Genomic DNA, 22368 nt, shown 5'->3' on the forward strand with positions numbered 1-22368 from the left:
TTTAAAAGAAAAAATAATAATCCAATAATCAACCCCCTCCTCCCCATTTCTGTTGATTTGACACTAATACCCTGATCTCTAAAAAAATAAAAGACATAAAGTTTGTTCATTCTCCTGAAATTAAATTGATGTAAAGTGGTGCTATACTAGAAGAAAAAGATTTTCTTATTTAACAAAGATATTTTTTAACTTTAACTTATTCATTTTAAAGAAATATGAAATGTTGTTGCCTTGGTGCTCTTTACTGCCTACTACGTCCTGTCTGTTCCTCCCTCTCTCTCTCTCTCTCTCACACACACACACACACACACACACAGATCTTGTGTCTGCTGGGGCAAAGAGTTAGACAAAGCCCAGTGGGTGGTCACTTCTTCACTAGGCATTTTGCCCTCAGAGTCATGGCTCCATTTGACAAGTAGAGCGACCAGAAGAGGGGGAGGGAGAAAGAAAGTCTGAAATAGAAGACTTGGGGGAAAAAAAAAATTCAAATGGTTTTAATGGGTAGCAGTAACCATTAATGGAAGAGCAGGCGGAAGAGAGGAGAAAGACTATGAGGCTAAAACACATATGGAGAGTAGGCCAGAACCGGGGTACGACTGCCAGAGAAGTCAGAGAGATTCTTTGATAATCTGGTAAACAGACCAGGCGGCTGTACAAACACAAATCAAGCAAAAGAAGAAAAAGGAGGAGGAGGAGTCTATAAAGGAAGAGGGTGAGCAGAGCACAGACCTCTCCTATAAATGTGTCAGGCAATGATCCCCCCCCTTCCTGGGCAGAAATGTCTTTGAGTGGTGCCATAGTGACCGCTGGTGTGTTGGCGGAAGCTGATGTCATTGTGGGCTAGGCGCTCAAAAGAGAAACCAGCATCTGACTGGAGAATCAGGAAATGAGACCTGCTGTGTACACATGCTGGCATGCTGTGTATCGTTCACACACTCACACAGCTAGTGCACAAAGACATTTTATAATTTGAAAAGTCGAGTGGTATCCCACACTTTCGTCCAGCGTCAAAATCTTGACATCCCTCACTGCAATGGAATTATTGTTCATTTTTCAAGAACTAGTTATGGCAATGTTTAAACTGCAAAAACTGTATCAGAAAAAAAATAAGTAGAGTAACCTGATATGTATAACAGCGACCTGCAGTAATTCTGTAGGATCAGACCACACCGGCCAGTCTTTGCTCCGTGTGCGGCAGTGAGCCTTGGCCACCTATGACCCTTTTACCAGTTCAGCAGTTTTCCTACCTTGGCCCACTTTTGATAGGTGCTGACCTCGGCAGTTAAAAAACATCCCATAACAGTTGCAGTTGTGACAGAGACACAGACACAGACACAAAGAGACCAACAACCACTCACACTCACACCTACGGATAATTTAGAGTCTTCAGTTAACCCAAACATGATGTCTTTGGACGGTGGGAGGAAACCGGAGTACCTGGAGAAAACCCACGCGGGCACAGGGAGAACATCCACACAGAAAGGCTTCAGGCCTGGGAACCAATCCAGCAACCTTCTTGTTGTGGGCCAATAGTGCAAACCACTATGCTGCTGTGCTGCTATGTATACTTTAGTCAAATCATATTTACTATGATCACCCCACTTCCTGTATAAGTTTCCCCCCGACTCCAAGTACTCCTGTTTGGGAAACATTCTCCTAAAGTCCATCTGCCTTTGTCTCTTATTTTTAAGCTGCATGACTTGTCCCCCTCTGTCCTTTCATCCACTCCATTCTTTTCCTGCAGGTCTGGCTGATGGCAGGAGGTAAAGGTGAACTCTGAATCATGATTAAAAAAAACCAGCATGCTCAGTTTCTGCTGCAAACCACCACAAACGCAGTTCTACACGCACCACTGCCTTTGCAGACAGGCATTTATTACCACATACACAAGACACAGACATGCACCTTTATGTATACTAAACACTAACCAACTGTACAGCACCCACATGGTCTTCCTGTGATGCAGTATACTACACAGTTGCTCTATATACTTCTCTAGTATTTAGGGATTACTTTGATCTGCTGCCGTCAGCCTAAAGTAATCAGGCTGATCCAGAGCCTGGAAGCTGAACTGGCAGCAGTGCTACATGGATTTTTCATTTAAGTGAGGATTTGGTTTATCAACAAACTGGATTTGTCCGTTACTCTAAATTCTAAAACACCATGTTCTCTTCTTGCTGTGCTGTAGATTTTTAATCAATTTAGCCTGAGGAGACACTAATTGTCACTGATCTGAAAAACATGACTGATGAAGCAAAACTAGAGTTTTGTGGTTGTTGTTAGTTTTATATTTTGGCAGGTTTAGATTTTCCTCGCCTGTCTACGTTGGATCTGATGGAATGCAAGCTGATCTATAATTCATATAGTCCTTCCTCTGCCTGGAATCAAACCACATTGAAGTGCCAGGCATGCAATCTGCATGTGTAAGAAAAGTAAGAGCAGATTTAAAAGTTGAATCTGATGAATCTTGCTTTTTTTTTCTCAAGGACATCAGTCTTTTACAGAAGAGTGCAAAAACATCAAATGGATCAGAAGAGAAAAAGATTTCGCTTTGCCACAGCTCTGCAGCCCCCACTCCCCAGATTTCCACTCTCCTCTCAGCTTAATGGCTCTTTTTGGCATGCATCATTCACAGGAGCGGCAGCAACATTTGTCTAGGTTTGTTTTTGTGTTCTGCTAAAGCATAATCTATGTATTTATTTGTACATTATGCATATTTTAAATGGTTATTGCTCTGCAGCAAGGAATACTGTTTACTCCCACACTAGCAGCTATGTGGGGTAAAATCAGGACAAGTTAATAGTGACAATTTGAATAAGCTATATCTACAAAGCAAAAATGAAAACATATTAACCAATTTCATTTTAGCACATTGTTGTCCTAACATTTCTGATGCGCGCTACCCAAAAAGTACAGCTGTGATCCATGCATCCATTATCTATTCAGCCTATCTATCAGGGCAGCTAAGGGGGGCTGGAGCTAACAGTTGGCAAAAGGGTGGGGAGCATCAGGTCAGTCTTTTACAGGGCCAACATATGGAGACAAGCACACACACAAACACATGCCAACGCGCAATTTTGTGTCACCAATTAACCAAAAGTGGCATGTCTTTGGACTGTGGAAAGAAGCTGGCAGAAGCCTACACAGGATCAGAGGGTACACTTCATACAAATCTATGGTATTTAATCCAGCAGCTTTGTCAACTGGAAAACATCAATGACAAAATGTTGTGCCATTTACACATACAGACACTTTACTGTATGAGCTAGTGATGTATGTGGATGAGAATTCAAGGAAACACCAAAAATCTATCACTTGCATCCTCTGGGAACCAAGAATCTCTGTACAATCCAATCCAAATGTTCAATTCATAATGTCCAAACATGTCTCCCTCCTGGTGGCACTACATATGATATATGACCATAATATCTCATCTCCCTCTGTCTGTCAGTATTTCTCTCTCTCTCTCTCTGTTTACACACCAGCTAGCCTTTGTCAAGAGTTAAAGAGTTCCAGAAAAGGAGGATAACAGTCATGGAGGGTGGGGTTGGGGAGGTTAAAGGGATAAGACAAAAGCAGAGAGAAGGCATGTTGCCGGTAGGAGCTGCTCAGCACATCTGCTGCGTATTGCTTTTTTGTCCTCTGCTTTCACTTCAATTTTGCTTTTAGTCCATTGTTTGAGTGTTTGGTTCTCCTCCCCCTAACTCTAATGCACCGCTTATACGGACACACACACATACAGGCGCAACACAGTGCGTGTGTGGAGTCCTGTGTCAATCATTCTCACCGGCTGCTTATGGGCTTGTGATAAGCAGTTGTAATTAGAGATTTGAACTAGCGTCTCACTCTCTTACTATTTTTTTTCCACAAACATGCACCCTTACTCACTGACGAACTCCTAATTCTCTCTCTCTATCTCTCCTTTCTCCCTCACTGACTCATGCTCACACTCCCTTTCAACTACTCCCCCTTTCATTCGGCCAAATTGGCACACTCCCCTCTCTCTCTCTCTTTCTCCCCCACTGTCTGATGGGATGTCAGTAGTGGATTTTAGCCCTTGGGTGTAGATGTAGTGGGAGCAGATTCCTCTATTGCATTCTCTGTAAGTGTTTTAGACCTTTGCAGCTGAAACTGAGATTGTCCCTGGATTGTATTTCTTAGCTGCGAAGAGCAACACGCACAACGGGGGAAATGTTACAGTGAGGTCTGGTGCCATTTGTCTCCTATTTGTCCATGTGTTTTCTCTGTTAGTCCCTGTAGCTGTGTCTGAGTTAATGTACTCTGTCAGCTTTGGTCTCAGAAGGCCTGATGACACACTGTTGAGCCACCTTTAGTTTGTTTTCACTGTGATTTTTTTAAAAATGTTTTATCCTTTGAAGGAATGTATCTCTGTCTGATCTGTCTCAAAAAATTCACGAGTCTCTATCTGCTGCAGCCACTCAGGTTTATGTATTTTCCAAGCACTCTATTTATTTGTAAATGGAATTATCTTTTGTTCACTGTCTGTAGACTACCCTTTGTTTCTTCCCCTTTCTTTGCTTCTTGCATGCTGTTATTTGCCCTGAGATGTTGCATGTGTGCCGGCTGGCAGCCTAGAAAAGGGGGAACAGGTTTGTTGGCTTGCACACACAAACATGCACCCATTCAAAAAGCCCTCGGGCTACTGGATGTCAGCTGGCAATCATCCCAGTTTCAGACCACTTTGAGCAACTTTCACCCAAACACTGTGAGGCTTTGTGATGTGTACATGGACTGTCTGAGTTTCATTGTTTAAAGAAAGTGAGGCAGAAGAGGAGTCAAAAATCAAGAGGCAGAGACAGAGGAAGTATGGCAGTGAATTAAAAACATTAAACAGAGCGTAATGGTGGGCAGAAAGTCGAGTCAGAGTTGTACAGACTGATGTGACAGAATGTAGAACATAGCTCTGGATGTGTCACCCCACAGGGCTCTGCTTTTGTTTCACAGGGGCTCACAGATGGGGTCTTTCTCTTTCAGACAGCATAGAGTCTACACACTTCACTGTGTGTGTGTGTGTGTGTGGGGGGGGGGGGAGTTCATGAGGGTTGAAGTTTTTAAACCCTTAAGGTGATATAATGCAAAGCTGTTAAGCTGTGTATAAAAAATCCCTCATGATAAACTGATGTACAAGGAGGACCATCCAATTCAGCTACGTCTCTGTGTGGTGTGTGTGCAGGCAACACCCATCTGTCCTCTTGCTCACCCAGATTGTAGACCTCTGTGTGGCAGCATGGAGGTATCACTCTCCCTTTATCTCCACGTTACCACATTTCTCCAGCAGTTGCATTGAAGTCTCTTTTCTTTCTACTTTCTTTATGCTTTATACTTGACTCTGAGCACTGCGCTGGCCTTTGAGTGGAGCTGAAATCTGTGGTCTGTTGGTCTGTGTGTCTGTGGACACAGCCTAGTCCCCTGTGCTGTGGTCAGCTGTTGAGCCACATGGTCTCAAGACTTAGTCACCGCTCTCCCTTATAATTATGGGTTGATTTATGAGGAACAGAGAATGATGACGAAGAGCAGGATGAGGTGGGGGGGGGACTGGGGGGACTTCCCCCCCTGAGAATGGTCTTTGATGGATCTGCTGAATTCAGAATGCCAGAGGTGTCCAAAGAATATACCCCCCCCAACTGTTTGAGTCATGTAAAATAGCCCACCAACTGCGCTGCGATCTCGATGTCCTGTTGCTTTAGCAAGATTTAAATGACACCATTTCTGCATTATTAAAGAAGGGACTACTTGTTTGCAGAGGTCTGTAAGGACATGCTTTGTGGTCTTGAAAGTCATGGCTGCATAAAAATGAAAGGTAAAACTATAAAACACTGTCACCATCTGTTTCCTTCAAAATGTCTATCTGCTTTCTGCTCAGTCAAGCAAAGCTTGAGTTACAGTCTCACTTGCTAATGTCTGTAACTGTGGGCCTACTATTGCTCACAAGCTTTTGTTAGAATTTCTTTTTCTCCAACCCTTCTTAGACAGGACTAGCTGGTTACCACTTTGAGTGGATTTTTAGAGCCTCAGACAAACTACCCCCACCCACCTGTATAGTGGCCATATAAACACAGACACAGAGTATATAGATGCATTTATTGACGTCAGAAGGCAGACAGCTGAGAAGGGAGAGAGAAGTGGGGGTGGGATGGGATTAAGAGGGTTACTGTTCATCTGAGGAAGGTATAGGTTTATCACACCCTTTAATCTGGTCAGTTCAAAATCTTGTCCACTATGTTATGGGCTATTTATAATCTGTAAAATATATACAAATCTTGAAAGAAATGTGCAAACGTGCAATATACACGAAAATATATACAGTAAATTCTACAGATTCTGCTTCCTTGACAAAACCTGGCACATACATGACCCAAAATGCAACCCAATTGCTGACAGTTTAGTCGGCACTTGTGTCTTTTGCTGCTGGCAGCTAATGGAGCCACCAGCCTCATGCAGAGATGTGGACATCATTAAAAAGAACTGGTAGCTTAGTTCTTTCTAATTCCCCACACCAAAGCTTTGCATTTCCATACTTGTAGTCTTCAGCCTCAACTACTATAGTCTGCATGTCAGGATGACATCACTTGTGCCAACCTATGAATTTTCACACAGCTACATCCAAAACAACAAAAAGCTCAATACATCTTTTTCAAAGATGAGTGATGAGTTGATTTTAACTGTTGACATTTTTTAAATAAGTAACTAAGACAAAATAGTCTACAGTTTATTTGTCTAAATGTCTTAAATGTTACATTGAACTGATTATGGACATTGCTGGAAGTACTGGCTTCTTGGGATGATTAAGATCCTGAAAATAAAAAAAAAAAGAAAGAAAGAAAATAAGCAGAAAGAGAAATCCATGCACACTGTATCATTACATTTATTTTTTATACATATCTCAGTTGTCAGCACAAGTAAAATAGTGATTTTGAAATGAGAATGAAATCCCAGACTATTCTTATAAGGGAGGCCCATGGGAGTGGACAGTTGGTCTACTCAAACAGCAGCTAAAGCTAATGACAGGTGGTGGGAAGCACTGCTGGCACCAGCAGCAACAACATGTTATTTTCGAGTGGAAGACTTCCAGCAGGGTAAGATTAAATTCAAAACCTTTGGTTTGAGAGTTCCCTCATATGATGAAACAATATCATCAAAGCAGAGCCGTCCGCATGGGTTTGCCACTAAACAGGTGCATACAAAGGTTAACCAAGCCTGTATTATAGTCTTTGGGAGGGGCAGGGGAAGGCTGTTCCCCATTTGACCCCATCTTTCTATAGAAGACTTCCTCATACTAATGCAGGCTCGCTGCCACTGGCATGTGACAGAGGCTCTTGCAGACTTTGTTTCCTTTCCAGGGCTATCATTGGAAACCATGTCAGTAAGGGACATCGGGGTCAGGGTCAGTGTCTGGGCTTGACAGGACTTGATTCTGCTACATTTGTGTGTCTGTGTGAACATGTATCGCCTCTCAGCTTTTTGTAACCCTGAACTGAAGTGTTAAAGCAGTTTTTGAGTGATGAAAAAAATCCAGATAAAGTGAACAGTACTGGCATTTACACGATGGAGAGAAAAAAACCTCTCCATATTAACTGGCTCTTGATTGTTATGAAGGCAGTTTGGTTTGTCGGAGTCAATGCTGAAATGATCATGATTGTGTGACATGGCATGGTGGTGACAGGGAAAGATGGTCGAAGCTCTCTTCATCAAGAAAAAAAGAGGTGACAGAGCAGAGAAGATAGACAAGAGGGGTAGAGAGGGAAGCTCAGGAAGCAGCTGGCTCTCTCCTCTTGCTGGAATGTGTATGAGGGCAGGTGGATGAAATGTAACCGCTTCACTGCTCCCACCTCTATCAAATATCGTGCACAGAGATACAAGCACACACGGATCCTCCTACCCACTTGCGCACAAGCACTTGTCCACCTAACAGGTTGTCTTGCTTGGAGCTAGACAATGCAACATATATTAGAGTGCTGAGTAGGAGTAGGAGCATAGCTGCAGAGCCATGTTAATGATTTCAACCGGATTGGTTAAGTATTCCCTTTAAAAGCGCTGCTTTGATCTAACCAAGATGCCGTGGGGGGAAATTACACTGAGATGAAAGATGGTGTCTCGCTGTGATGTTTGTGCACTTGATTTCAAACATGTCATCCCTCACATTCAACTTATAATCAAATTAGGTCAATACTTAATGGGGCATGATGCCTCCCTCTGAAAATGCTATGATACTGTCCTGCTTACAGCCATTCTTGTATTCTGTTATTTACATCAGTGGGCACTGGAGAGAGTTAGAGGCTATATTGATGGTGGTACGTGGGAAAGAGAGAGGATTTAAGGTGAAGGATAGTGCGAATAGTGAAGACAAAGAGAGCAAGTGTAGGAGTAGGCAATAAATGACTGTTGTATTCACTTTTCTCTTTTTTAAGAACGGATACATGGAGAAGGATAAAGCTGCATTTCTGACCATACTGTGAATGGAATTGCTTTGGTTTTGGATTACAGGTTCCTCACTTGGGAGTGTGTGTGTGTGTGTGTGTGTGTGTGTGTGTGTGTGTGTATATGCATTTTATATAAGTGTGAATATGTCATTCACTCAATGGACCTCAGTTCCAAGGTTTAATTCTATCTCAACCCTGTCCCTTGTCCTTCTATTACCTCTTTACTTCGTTCCACATTCATTCATCCTTTTTAAATTTGCCAGTTGACCTTATTCTGGAGTACAGGGTGTTAACTTTAACTGGAACCATGACCACAGGTTTACCTTTGTGACCAGGAGATGAGAAAAAGATGAGTTGTCGCTGTAGAGTTGCCATGTCGTGCCAGTGCAGTGCTAAATAAAGAGCACTATGATTCTGCATGCATGAGTATTAGCAATCCCACATAGTGATAAGGGTCACATTTTGCTGCCGAATGTGTTGATGACTAATCTGTTATCAAACCTATTAGGATTAATTATTACATAAATAAGTTAAATAACTACTATCTGCTTCAACATTTCTTCAGTTACTTCAAAATTGTACAAAGTGGATTACAACTCCCTGAACACAGTATCATGAGTGTGTAACAACCTTAACTGTGCCTTAAACTGTGACACTGTCAGAAACATGTTCAAATGTTTGGTCAAAGCACAGTGTGAGTAGAAGGAACAAGTGCTATGTGGCCGTGGCTTATAAATGTAGTCCAGCCTATTTACATTTATTCAAAGTGTGTTTCAGTAGCAAATCTGACTTACAATGGACAACTAACATGAACTGGGATGTAAATGAAAAATACAGATGGGGATTGCTTATCTACCAGTTTTTTGCCGTGTGCCTTGAACAGCACGGTGGCATAATGGCTAGTGCTGTCACCCCACAATAGGTCGCGGGTTTGATTCCTGGCATGGGCAGCCGAACATGTCTAGGTTAAGTGGTATGTCTATAGTGTGAGTGATGGACTGGCTGTTAACTCAGACTAGTGATTAGACACTTCCACAGAGAATGGACCCCTCGAGACTGGACCCACCCAGAGACCAGACAGGTCAACTTGGAGAAGAAAAAATAAGTTTGGCGTATTCTTGTCCTTTCCTGGACGCTAAAATATGTGCAGCAGCCATTTATGTTTATTTTGGAAGCAGTAATTCCCGACTTAGAGCAAATTTTTTTCCAGGTTGTGTGGATATTAACCAGCTGTCTTAGCAAATTTATCTCATGTACCACAAGTATCACCTACATTTCTATATAGTTCCCCATTGCTGAGCCTATTTTGTGTTTGTAAACCTTTCATCATCTAATCTCTCCAAACACGAGCTGTTTGTCTGTTGGGAAGTAAAGCACTTTGCAGTGTAAAGGTGAGGCAGCATGTCTAGATATCTATCATTTTTATAGTAAAAAATAAATAAAAAATATTAGATTTCTGTTTCCGAGTTCGGGTTGTAAATGAAAAATACTGATGGAGGATGCTGCCGTTTCAACTGGAGCAGCACGGATGAAACTCATAAAAGTACTGTGTTGTGATGTTGAAGGAAGAAAAGAGCTGAATACAGCCGGTCCATGTGTTCAACTACTCCTCTCCTCTTCTGTGTGAAATTAGCCCGGACTGCTCGGTACCATGGTTACCAGCGTCAACGAGACTTAGCTTTAGAGCTAGCTACATTAGCATAAGCTAAGCTAGCTAAAGTCATCCTGCATCTATGACAAGAAGTACTTAAAGAAGAAACGTGGTGATACACACCAGGTAATAATACGACCAAGATATATAATGTAGAATGACCCGATTGTTATGGAGAAATAATGCAGGTAGGGTGAGGATGATACATCGTGTCCATGACTGTACGTGTTCCAGGTAATAATACGGCCACGATGTATAATCCTCATCCTCTCCATAACGATCGGGTCATTCTACATCATACATCGTGGCCGTATTATTACCTGAACACGCATTAGCTTGTATCCAGAGTTTGGATATCTTCTGTGGACTTCACTTCCAACAACACGGTCCAACTCCTCATCACAGAATACAGGTCTGTCAGCCTTGCGGCCAATATCTTTGTATAGAAATAAAGCCAACGAGTTAAATAAATTCCTCTGCACCTCCTCTGTGACATGGGTCACTGTCTCTGTGACCTGACTGCAGCTGGAGCCCTCTCCGTCTCTTCTGATGGAGCTACCAAACTCAGCTGTTTCTGCCAAAATAACGTTTTGTGTTGGGCTTTAATACAAGCTAGGCTAATGGACGTTAGCATTAGAGCTGTCCAGTTAGCTTACTTACAAGCTAACGGCCCTGTTTCTGATCTTGTCACAATTCACCGTCATGTCATGTTTTAAAATGTAGAAAATTTCTCAACCCTTTATTTTCTTATTCTTCTTTCTTTTCCTTTCTGATCACCGGACTGATGCTGACCGAACATTTTCCTACCGAACTTCAGACAACAGACATCAGTAACCAATGGGGGCGGGGCGAAGGATCGGTGGCCATTTGTTGTGTGTGTGGGGGCGGGGGGGGGGGGGTTACAATTAGGAAGAAAACAAGAAAACAAGTTAATATACTGGTTAATATATACTCAAATATTACATAAATATTACAAATATTACATAATCTTTCACTAAAATAGTTGTGTTCGCTTTACTGGTCTAGTCTGTGGACGCGTCCTGTCTCCTGTCTGGTCTCGGTCCGTTCCTGGAGGGGTGCCGTCACCCGTCTGGTCTGGTTCGGCCTAGGTCCTGGGGGGGGCGCCGTATCTGCATTAGCCCAGTCCATTACTCGTAACCAACTAACTCCGTAGACACGTTCAGGTGCCCACACCGGAAATGGACCTTTATACACATACATTACAGACATTTACATTCATATTCAACATTACATACATTTCGGATTACAATCATCATTACATTATATATACATTACATCATTACATATTAACATTATATCACTAACCCCGGGGTTACATTACATTGTACATTTACACTACCTAGCCAGGAATCGAACCCCTCCCACCTAGGTGTGGGGCGGCAGCATTACCGCTGCGCCACAGCGCTGCTCGAGTTGCACCCTACATTTGCGCTATTTCGCCATTTCACGTTTACACCACGTGACCTAACCGTGATGACGTACACCCAGAGTGGGCTGGGATTGGCTCCAGCATCCCACGTGACCTCTTCTTAGCTTCGAGTTGATCACGCCTGTTGATTTGTTAATTTGTTTATAATTTTTATGAGTAAATAAATACCATGCTTTGTTGCTGAATTTTTCTTGTGTATATGCTACAGTTTAACTGGTTGATCGATCAATGATAATTACGTAGACCACGACCCTGTCGTGCAAGAGATAACAGATAATGTGTAGGCTTTCAGGGAAAAAATATTTTAAGTGTTCAGTGACTGGATCATTGACTTTCGTATAAATCATGCACTTACTTGGAACTAAACCAGGGAATAACCTAATTCCCAACCCAGTTTCCCAAAGGGCGGCCAGGATGAGCGTTTGTCATATGACTGTATGTTCATTACGGTAAATGGAAAAACTTGTGTTCAACGAGTTCGTGAATTATGAAAAATACGGACACTAGCCGGTGGGTGTTTCCGAGGAGCAGAAATATGTCATTCGCAGGCGCTCCGCCCGTTTCCAAATTAATGGTAAGCTATAGTTACGTTATAGGTCAAAAATAATGTCATCAGTTCGTCAGTCGAGCATGCTAACCAGTTAGCTAGCAGTCAATTTCGAAGCTACTAATTAGTGTAAGTGATCCGGCACTGAGGTTTACTTAACGTAGGCTACTCGCACAGCTATGCTAGCTGGCATCCATTTACACAAAGATTGACAAAGAATGGCCGAACAAATGCATTCTCAATTTATTTTGTTATATAATAAATACCATACCAGTAACCTACACATTGGCTTGTTCCATTTCGCTTTCCGTACACTCAGCTGTGTTTCTATTTGCGTTTCTTCTTTAAGTACGCACGGTAACTTAGCAACTACGCACGACTCAGCAGTGAATCAGCGTAAAGGGGACCAGGAATTTGGGGGGAACCAAATCGGTTGACACACCGGGACATTACTCGTTGTGTGTGTGTGTGTGTGTGTGTGTGTGTGTGTGTGTGTGTGTGTGTGTGTGTGTGTGTGTGTGTGTGTGTGTGTGTGTGTGTGTGTGTGTGTGTGTGTGTGAGACAGACCTGTATTCTGTGATGAGGAGTTGGACCATGTTGGTGTGATGTCCACAGAAGATATCCAAACTCTGGCTACAAGCTAATGCGTGTTCCAGGTAATAATACGGCCACCATGTATGATGCAGAATGAGCCGATCGTTATGGAGAAATAATCCAGGTAGGATGAGGATTATACATCGTGGCAACATGCACAGAGGTGTGTGTGTGTTACAAAAACAATGAACAATAATGGTAGACTAGAGCAAAAGTAGCAGATAACGCTAGCATCAATACAAATGTAGTGGAGTATAAAGTACATTATTCACCCTTCAAATGTAGTGAAGTGAAAGTAAAAGCATTCTCCCAAAAATAATACTCAAGTAAAGTACAGATACTCAAAAACTGTACTTAAGTGCAGGTTTGTTTTTTGACGTTGATCTCTTTTTTTTATTTTAAGCCTTGCACGTCTATGAATGTAAGTCATACCTACACCGCAACTTTCAGATCACCATAAAGAGGGAGGTTAAACCGTGGATGAGCTAAAGTAAACTTCCATTCAAACACCGACTGCGCTACCAAGAAGCTAGTCAGCCAAACTATCGGTCCATAACGAGAAGGGCAGGAGACATTTAACAATAACAAGGTCGGACTAATGATAAAGTTCAAAATGATTGCAGTGGCTTGCATTTTACGTTTATTCGGGAGAGAGTGTCGCATTTTTTAAGATGGAGCATTGTGTGGATTTTATTGTCTGAATTAATTAACAATCGGGAATAAAACCGACTCTCCTGCCAACAGACACACGTGGATTAATTGACTGGCTTTCAATTTTTTTTTTTTTAAATAACTCGATTCAGTAATGCCGTTTTTTTGACAGATAAAATACTAATGCCAAATTTTGCCCATTTCCTTGGTTTCCTATGGCGGCAGGGGAAGACTAGTTGGCAGACCTGTCTCAGGGTAAAACATTAATTATGTGAGAAGCAACTGAGAGCTTAAGCGAAGTCTAGCAGGGATTGATGCCGACAGATGGGGAGATTTTCCAGGAGAAAACCATGGGAAGCTAATTAAAAACCAGATGATGCAGGAAGAGATAGGACAGAAAGGGGATCCCTCTGTCTTCAGAGATACCCTCCTCTCTTTATTTACTCGGTCACTGCTTAATTACTTTTTATACTTCTGCTCCTGTGTCTTTTGTTTCCCTGCTAACCACAGCCTCTTTAGAGACTGCCCAACAGGAAGATATATGTGTATATATCTATCTTTTTATATGCTATGTACCTTTCTTTTTCACACCCTGGATTCATTCCTCTTTGTATGTAGTTGATGTACATAAAGGAGAGTTAAATATATGAAAAATAAGTGACAACATCTTAAATCTGTAGAGATTTTGAATGCTGAATCAGAGAGAAAATTTGAATGGCGCTCATGGTTGAATGAAACAGACAGCTTCAGAAAGGGTGATGGTGTATGTGTTTTTATCATCTTTGTTTGAGTTGCCTCTCAGTAATCAGGTTTTCCTCCTCATTTTCCAAGGCCACCATGGGGATTATTAGCAGAGGGGCAGCTTAATAATGATGCCACTGGTCATTAACAATTCATCACCTTACACTGCACTGCAGGGTTGATTGTATAGTTTCATGTGTGTGCACATTAAGGAGTTACAAACACATCTGGGCATCAGTGTTTAGGCTTCATTATGCATAGTGTTTTTCTGTGTGCAAATAAGGCAGCTGGCTCGTGTCTAAACTGGAGATATCCAGGGAAACCTATGAAGGGTTTTGTGTTTCTCTTATCTGTTAGCTCTATTTGCCAATTCTGTCCTTATTGGTTGTCTAGAATAAAGTATGTGGAAGCACAAACTCTTCAGGGCGTGTACGCAACATGAGGTGAATCCACAGTGCCTCCCCTTTTTGTGTTTGGTACCCTCCTACTTTTTTCCACCAGCCCGATAATGTGATTGTGTAAAAGAAAGGGGGTGGATTCCATTCGGGCTCAGGGTGTTACTGTACCCCTCAGATGGAATAAGTGGGCTGGCTTCACATGGGTCTGGAGAGGGGGAGGGACGTTGAGCCAAAGAGAAAGGCAGACCTAGAAGAATTAACAGGTTCAAGCGGCAGAGTCGCCATGGCTACGGAGAAACGGATGAATGAGTGACATCACAGTGGAGGGGAGGTGAGACACTGTGAAATTGATTTGGTGGTGGAGCACAGGGAGGCGGCCCTTGTTGGGTTTTTCGTCGGGCAGACACATTTCTCTTTCCTCCGTACCCTGGTATCTCCTGTGGTTGGGTTCTCACCGGTAAGGCTCCGCTTTTCCCCTGTTCCCTCCATTCTCATTAGAGTGAAGGCTGATATTTGAAGATGATGGCAAGTGTGTATGTGTTTTTTTTTTTTTTTTTCCCCCTCTGTCAACTGTCTTCAGGTCTTTACATGAACATGCGAGTTGAACATAGAGAGAGTAGATCGGTCCCTGTTCCCAGCGTGCCACAGAGAATGAAAGGAAAGGCAGATGTGCTGTACAGTTGTCATTGGTCTAAATATATCACAGAGATGCTTAGTGTGGAAGAATGCATGTGTTTCTTTCTGTGAATGAACAGCTGATTGCAAAAGAATGCGCTGTGAAAAATTGAGTATACACATACAGGTTGTCAGACTAAATGTACTTGAGCTTGATCCTATTGTGATTATATTTTTGTGTCAGAGGCATATCCTGTGTTGTTTGGTGGCGTTGTCAAGAAACTGGGTGTGCTGATAGTTTCAGTAATTGTGGGACAATACTCGATACACTTTGGAAATTGTCTGATCACTTGTTCCTCTCTACAGTAAGATCGCAGCATAGACAGGTACTGAACAGCAAACTTTGAGTTGATAAAGTCTTGCTAAAACTCCTGTGTGGAGCAGTTGTGGTGTAAACCTGACTCCTCTGATTTGAAGTTGTCTTTTCTTTGCAGTACACCACCCTGTTGTACATTCATTGGCTCAACTCGTGCCATTCATCTGCATGAATGATTAATGATGATGCTGACCTGCATTGACCCTTGAGGGGCAAACGGCCAGACCTGAAGGGCAGGGGCTAGAGATCACAGCAAAGCCAATCAGAATCCTTAGCTCACTGTTTCTTCTCTTTGGCCAGAATCCTGAATGGAGAAACAGATTACTTCAGGGATCAAAGGCTCAACATTTAGTCTAGATTTGGAAAGTATAATCCATTACCAGGACTCAGTTGGACTACATATCTGTTGTAATGCATTGTGTCCCACATTGCTGAGATGAATTTGAGGTGATGGTGGTTTGTTTAACATCTTTTTTGTGGTTATCATCAAGGCCACATTGTTGCTGAGCAGTGTGTTCAAGTTCGAAGACCAATGTGATGCATCAAACTCAGGTTTTGGCCTCCTGTGGCTGTCGTGTATGAGCTGTACCGTCTGTTTGTATCCAGGGAGAATATGCAAAGAGATACATTTACATTTGAATTAGCATCTTCTCATCTAGCTGCCATTGCTAACTAGATCATCCTTATTTATTTAAAAATCCCCAATTAGCAAACAAGTCTGTTTATGAAGGTTAAAGAATTTTATACTGACACATATAACCGATTTACCTGCACTCATCCAAGACAGAGTTCAGAAGTAAAGGCAGAATGTAGAGATACAAACAGAGCAGGACAGAAATGATTGTTACGTTAAAAAATGAATCAGGATAGATTATCTGAGATAGAGGCAAGTGCAGTCTTTGAGAGAGACTGCTATAACTCAGTATGTCCTACCTCAGTTCTGTTGGTAGGCTTAGAGCATTAATTATGAATGAAAGGGGATGAATACACAGTTTCAAATTATTTAGTGTGGTGTTATACAGTGATATGATACATGTTGAGATTGCTGTGAAATTTTTTCCAGTTACATCACAAAATTTTTTAACTAACCCTCTTCTGAAACAGTACTAGTCTATAATGCAAACCTGAATATCTTGTTGCTCAAAGTAGCTAGCAGTCAACCAAATTATGTGCAGTTCACATGTCACATGTTCTCTAGTCCTCCCTTGGATGTACTTTGTTGGCACATTAGCAAGAAAGTTGCTTGCGAAATTGCATATTTGTTGTTCCTGTATTATAAGATAACTGCTTCTTAAAAAGTCAACAAACTTCCATCTGATGTTTTGGATCAAAAATACTGGTACACACTAACTCTTCGGTGCTTTGGTGCTGCTCAGGATGAGTTGGTTTATTACTGTCCTCGTTAGTAGCTAAGTTTACTGACAGGTCATAGGGCATACCATGGGTCAAGCTGAATTTGACCTGTGGCCTGATATGGAGCACCCTCTGCTGGATTATAAGGCAAACTTCGTCTAATGTCAATTTGTGGCACATCATTGTAGTAAAAATATGAACGTTTTGGCTCACAATTGAATCATTGTTCAAATTTAGAGTGAGATATGACAGTTCTATGAAGTGTCATCCCCTGTATGTCCTTCTGTTGTACAATATATTTATGGTAAAGAGACATCTTGATGGATGTTAAAGGGCTCTAGCACTAACAGTGCTAGGAAATGTTTTAACTCGGTTTAAAAGCTTGATTGAGTGACTGACTGAGAGCCTGAGTTTTGTATGTTATGGTTGGCAGCACAAGTGGGTCAGTAGCTCTCTTATCTTGCTGTCTCTCCACTTTGAGAACAGAACTGCCTTGTAGCAACAGCTCAACATAGCTTTTCCTCCCCCCAATATTCTAGCTAGTTGTAAGTAAATAATCAGAGTTTAGCTCTAAGCTGTTTTACTCATTTAACTTTCTGCTTTTTAATCCTTTCTCATGTGATTTAGTTAAACTTTGAGTCTAATTTTATTTTTCATCTCTTATTCCACTGTGGGCCTCGCTTCTCCGTTGTTCATGACTACTGGGAAGGAGGCATTTCAGCAGGGTTGCTTAGTGACATGATGATGTGTTTCCACCCTGCTGAAGTCAGCTTGTGTGGTTTGTTAGTGTGTGCCCTTGTGGTGTCAGCTACTTGGCATGGCTGTGGTCAAATATGGTGACTGGACATGAACCAGCTGATACATGCCCACACACACAAAGAATCGGGTTCAGTTTTACAGTTGTGCCTATTAACAAATTATTATTTGTTAAAACTGGTTTTTGTCAGTGGCCATCCTTTTTCATAGGGCCCTTTTCACAGCACTTTAGGCTTTTAGGAATGCCCATTTAGAAGATTAAAAGTGTGTGGACTCTCAGGTGTATTAAGCATGGCTTTTCTTTGTGCCTTTGTTTCACATACTGGGGATGCAAACAAGTGCATCCAACCGGCTGCAGCTAACAGGCTCAGTTGCATTGGTTTCATACCATTACTTTTCATGCTGAAATGATAGTGAATAGTTAAAGCTAATGAAAATATAAACCAAATATCAAGGAAAATATACTCCCAGTGCTCTCATGTGTACCAAATGTGATAGAATTCCATCTGTGTCATTGTAATATAACCTCAGGTGAGCACAGTAAAACTGATAATTCGCTCCAATATAATCACTCAGATATACAAGATAGCAAAGAACAAGATAGAAAGGAATAAACCAGTATATTTTGCTTTGTGTTTTTGTCTGTCAGTAGGACAATGAAGAAATTAGAGATAAAAATTTACCAGAATTATCAATTCACTGCCATGGATAAAGTTCATGGCAGTGAATTGCCTTTTTTGTGGCAAACAGGAAGATGTGATTTAAAACCTTCAACCATAGCATAAAAGCAGAATATGTACACTGGATATTTGGTGTGAAGAATCTGATCTTGTGACTCTCTGCAAGGCTTCACAAAATTTAGCACAGCAGTCTGGGAACAACTTCTTGTCTCAGAGGAATATGGATCTACAAGAAGTTGAGATCCAGGTGGAGAGGTGAGTTGTAGTGTGACAGAAACTTGAAAGAGCAGAAACATACCACCAGTTGTTTCAGTGAAGTGATGTCGTAAAGCAGATAAATACCATGAAAACACTTAGCAGATTCATAATACCAGCCTTTTTGTCTTTTTGGTTTCCTTTCTTCCCTTTGCACAGCACCTCTTTATCAGTTTAAACATTTGTAATGATACAAGAATTGGAAAGAATCATTGAGAATTTTGCTGCTGTCCAGGGCCTAGTAAAAAATTTAAATTAGCTATTACAACTGCTACTTACACCCAGCTAAAAACTAGAATATTTTGCCACAGGAAACTGGTTAATCTTTTCTTAACTCTCTAGATCCCCAATCTCAACACTTGATTTGGAATGTTGTTGATATTCCAAAGCTGTCAACAACTACATGCTACAGATGCTATAAAAGCCTCCTCAAACCATTGAAATCAAACTTAACTTTATTTACACTGACATTTAGGTTGTTAAGTCTCTTCCAAGCCAGCCCCAATGGGGTTTTGCCAAAGGAGATTAAACAGTGGTTTGAGTATAATTTAGAATGATTCGGAATGTGTGGTAAGTACAATATAAATGTATGCCAGGTATCTTAGGGAATATTGGTACTTCAGTTTCAGCAGCTGTGAGCTTAGCATCAGAAAATAAGCAGGGCGTTGTGCGTTGGTTGTTGAAACCCACTGAGTCTTTGAGCTCAGTATGAGTCACTAATACAGTCTGAGTCAGGCAGTGGTCATGGTTTTCACTCTCAGTCAGCTGAGAGCAAAATAAGTAAGATGAGGATGCTGTTTTTGTTTGGAGCTGCACACACTGAAGTTGGTGCTTTTCTTTTGTCACCAGTGTGGTTACTGATTGTCTCTTTTTGAATGTTGCAGGCATCCTTTCCATTACCAGATTGTCCATTGTGCTTTGGGTGACTCTAGTAAAAGATAGAAAAAGGCAGCAAGAGATGGACCTAATAGGAAGAAAAGGAAATATAATTATTGTCAAAAAAGTGAGCTGTTCATCTTGGGAAGTCCACTAGTCCACTTTGTTCATTCTGACTGACCCCTCTCTCCTGATTCCATCTTGTCCTTTTTCACCCTTGGCTACAATGATAATGAACTAAATCAACCCACCAGTCTTAAGGAATCTACCAACTGAATGATTTGACAGATGTCATCTCTCTGTCCTTCACTTACACACCTCTAAATTTAAGTTTTTAACATCTTAGCTGTGGAATTGCATAGATGCAAATTAAATTAAAATTCAGTTTTTACCAACTTGCCTAAAAGACAGGCCAGTCTATGTCACGCTGTAGGAAAAATGTATTTATAATCATACCCTTAGAGAGCTTTTTACAATATTTTGGTGAATACTGAGAGCTGATTTACAATGTTGGGACTCAACTTTTACATTTCATGTATGTTTTTATGTTTTATGTTAGTTGGTCACTAATATAATTTCTGTTGCTTTGGTAGGTGTTTCACAAGTGTTTCAGTGCCAAAACCAGTGTAAACTGTTGAAAGAAGCATTTGGCTTGAAAACAGCTATGCACCATTAAGTCACGCAATGATACCCCCTCTGTACAATTGGAAAGTGTGACTGATTTCTACATGGATGGATAGTTTCACTGGTCTGTCATTATCTGTTGTTCGTTGCTTTTATGTATTTTTTTTTCATTGCACTGATTTACTGCTGTCAGAGGGCTGTATTACTAAGACTATATGTCCTAAGTGATGTTTCCAGATAATTTTTAAAAGTGAGAACAATGAGATCATGGAAAAATGGATGAGGTCGCTAGAAAACCATCCTTTCTTCACAAATATTGTATGAAACTATTTTGTTGATATTAAATTTAATACTGCTGATTCCGATCAGCTGAGCATTCTGCAGCTTTTAGGCTTTAATCGGTAATTTGACTTAACTTGATCTGTCAGACAATTAAAAAAAATGCAGGAAAAGGAGGAAAAGCAGGGAGTTGTTTCTCCTCCATAAGCACTTCTTAAACTGTCACTCTGTCAAGGCTAAGACTAAGTTATTAAATTTTGTAATGCAGCATTAATTACATTCTATTTGGATTTCAACAAGGCACATAAACCTTTATCTGAGTCAGTGCTGTTTTTTTTTTTTTGGTTTTTTTTTTTTTTTGTTCTCTGTAGCATCATGCAGAGAAGCATTGAAATCCCCTTGCAGGCAACAGTCCATCTTGGAATTGACCGATATTGTTGCTAGGCTAATACGTTGTATTATGAATATTTGTTAGTAATGCCTGCTGTCGAGTTTAAACCTGAACTGAGCTGCTGATTTGGAGGAAAACTGGTTGTTTTACAATATAATCCAGCCCACAGGGTGATGTTCAGATTAAAAGAGATTTCACACATACAAACAGGGGTCTGTGGGCAGAAAGCTGTTTCTATTTATGATAGTTTTTTTTTTAAGTAATTCATCAATTATTAATTCATTTTATCAAAAAAGCCTTGACACACATCCAAGAGAATTTCAGCTTTGCAAATTCTTTCACACTGCCTTCAAGAATAGAAAAGAGCTAGAAAAGTCAAAAGTATTTATTTATTTATTTTTTTTGCACTTCTTATCTGGAGAATTCATACACTCAATTTAGATTCATGTTTAGTTTGTGCGTAATGTTGTTTAAACCTGTTTTGCCTGTTTTTGAATCCTACAAACTTTTCGCCTTGTGTCTGTATCTCACTTAGATAACCTTTAATTTGTCTATGCTGAAAATCAAAAAGTTGATTCTTTGATGGGAAATCACACTGTCTAAGAACAGGAAGGGATGTACTCTAAATTTACATCATTGCATATTCCCATTTTCAAAGGATATGTTCCCTCTTTTAGATGACCACTTCTCAGTTGCATTTAGCCATAAATATTTCATTCTTACATCTAGCTACTGCACATTTCGTTCTCTCTCACCCTTAGCAGCTATGAAATGACTACCAGGGTAGAGCTGGCACACCCTTGCATGATATACACTATACACTCTAAAACCCAGTGAATACATATTCTTACATATGTTTTAACTAATCATCCACAACAACAATCTTGTGGCTAAATGTTTGTGTGTATAAAGGTAGGCATATGACAAACAGCAGTTTCAGGAATTGTAACAATAACCTAATGTAGAAACAGAAAAACAAGATGACATCTCATCTTGAAACACTCAGCATGTGTATCACAATGCATGCAGAAAAATATAAAAATCACTGCATTTTTAATGGAGCACCTTGTCGGGAAAAGCATTTTGCAATAATATACAGTATTGTTTTGTGCTCACGGACAATCAAAGACAATTTTGGGTCAGAAGAGCAGTTAATATAAACACTTAGCAAGGCAAAGGAGATAACGCAGTCCAGTGAATAGAGATGCACTTGATTAACCTGAATGGTAGTTTGTGTCACAGGGTCTGTGTGAGTGAGTGCAAGTCTTCGTGTGTTTGGTTGTATGTGTGCGTGCATTTGTGTGTGAAAGAGAGAGAGAGAGAGAATGTTTGTGTTTTTCATTAAGTGTGCATTGCGATCATACACAAGCTGTCAAGTTGTCTTTTGGGGCTGGAGAGGTCCTTGTTTCTGGTGTTTCATGGCCTGCAACGCTTCCTTTCCGAAAAAGCTTTGAGTGGTGTTTCATGTGTGCACAACGTACAAAACATAAAACATCATGCTACCTGTGTAACACATGCAAAAAGAAAAACATTTTTCATTTTGCTAATAAAATAAATAAATATTATTTTCTGTAAATCTGATATCATGAACAATGAATCCAAGGAGATTTCTTTTCATATTCAGTTCAATGCGTCACGCCCAAAATCACCAAGTGTCTTTGGTTTTCCATAATTTCTTGCATCAGACATC

General features: G+C 40.8%; 1 protein-coding gene across 1 annotated transcript in view; it reads left to right on the plus strand.

Annotated features, from left to right (window-relative positions):
* The first annotated feature begins 4078 nt into the window (after positions 1-4078).
* Positions 4079-22368, plus strand: part of myo16 (myosin XVI) — an 84224-nt gene continuing 65934 nt past the window's right edge. Inside the window, exon 1 of the mRNA XM_029492897.1 lies at positions 4079-4204. The gene's annotated coding sequence lies outside the window, so the exon portion shown is untranslated. The remainder of the gene's footprint in view (positions 4205-22368) is intronic.

Source organism: Echeneis naucrates, chromosome 21 (assembly GCF_900963305.1).
Source record: "Echeneis naucrates chromosome 21, fEcheNa1.1, whole genome shotgun sequence".
Classification (NCBI taxonomy): Eukaryota; Metazoa; Chordata; class Actinopteri; order Carangiformes; family Echeneidae; genus Echeneis; species Echeneis naucrates.